The sequence below is a fragment of the Astatotilapia calliptera genome, chromosome 22 (genome assembly GCF_964374335.1).
Source record: "Astatotilapia calliptera chromosome 22, fAstCal68.1, whole genome shotgun sequence".
Classification (NCBI taxonomy): Eukaryota; Metazoa; Chordata; class Actinopteri; order Cichliformes; family Cichlidae; genus Astatotilapia; species Astatotilapia calliptera.
Window position 1 is genome coordinate 30,856,931 of NC_137442.1, and position 1,387 is coordinate 30,858,317.

Here is a 1,387-nt window from a genome sequence, read left to right on the forward strand (position 1 = left end):
CTTTGTAATTCATCGTCGGGGCGACGATGCAAGAAGGAGGGGTAGAATGTGGCAGGATGAATGTTATCCCTCGGTCCAACCCACTTTCAGCCTGGCCCATTAGGGGGCGCTGGTATAAATAGTGGCCATTTGAGTGTCTCTGCATCGCTTGCCTGTGATCTCCTTTTTGGTCACCTGACTTCCTCGGTGTGGTAGAGATCGTTTGTGGGTTACTCCTCTAAAGTCTCCATCGCGGCTGGTCGTAGCTATAGAAGCCTCCTCTGAGCTATTCTGCTTACATTCTATGACCCGGCTTATTTGGAAGTGTGGGCCTTAGTTTTGCGCCAAGCTACGTGAACTGAAGTGCTGCTGTTTTGCCTTGCTGTGCTTTTACCGTCTGTTCCCGTTGTGAGAATTCTTTCCCTGCTGCTGTCAGCTTTTACAGTGGACGTCGGCGTGGACAACGGCCATATGCATGCCGGTTATCGGAGTCAGCTGGCGTGCATATTGATTGACTGTTAACTTATCGTCGTGTGGACGACAAGTTGGAGCAGTACGGCGATTCCGTTTGCTCCAGATTTTAGAGTTTTATTCAGATTGTATGTGGTTTTATTGCTTTTTGATTTGTAGTTTGGATTCTCTGTTACACCACTGGTGGGAGGCCCTTTTTCTAGCTGTAGATCACCAGTGTGGTCCTGCAGTTGGGTTATCCCCCGGTGCTACACATTAGTTTGTTGTAATATATTAAAATTTTCTTTGTTTCTTTTATTCAGATGCGGAGTGCCGACGTGGAGGAGACTAGGGTGCCTTGGTGGTGGGATCCCTTGAGTGTACACACCTGCCTTGTTTAGTTTATTAGTGTGAGTGTGTGTGATAGTGTGTTGCACTTGTGTTTTGGGTGTGTTTTCTTTCTTTAGTTTGTGTGTGGCATCCCTGCCCCTCCACTGGTAAGCCTCAGCTCTGAATACCTTTTTAAGCATATTTGGACTTGAATATTTATGATTGTGCTTTTATATGGTGTTTTAAATAATTATTAATAAATTGTGAATTTGTTGATCATTGAACCTCGTCTCTGGATTGAGTATAGCGAACCTAAGTGCCTTTTTGGTGATTTAGTGTCATTTCCAGTATTCTCTGGGTGAAATTCCCAGGGTGGCGTTGTCTTTTTAAAACTGCAAAGAGTATTTACTTTATACCCCATCCTCGTCTCGCCACATGTGTATGACTGTGTACGTGACAAATAAAATTTGAATTTGAATTTGATACAGAGGTTAATACAAAAATGGATGGCAGTCAATTAAATAAAAAGTTTGCTCAAACCTTTCTGCATTGGTGTTGGAAAAAAATGTAATTTGCTTCAGTGGCTGAGGTTGTGTGCATTCTAATGATCTTTACAGTTTACAATATA

At 43.1% G+C, this 1,387-nt stretch overlaps 1 long non-coding RNA gene across 1 annotated transcript; it reads left to right on the plus strand.

Annotated features, from left to right (window-relative positions):
- Positions 1-224: 224 nt before the first annotated feature.
- LOC145423629 (uncharacterized) lies at positions 225-1,043 on the plus strand. The gene is made up of 2 exons (XR_013904686.1): positions 225-578; positions 753-1,043. It is a non-coding gene; the product is annotated as an uncharacterized LOC145423629 (long non-coding RNA).
- Positions 1,044-1,387: the final 344 nt, after the last annotated feature.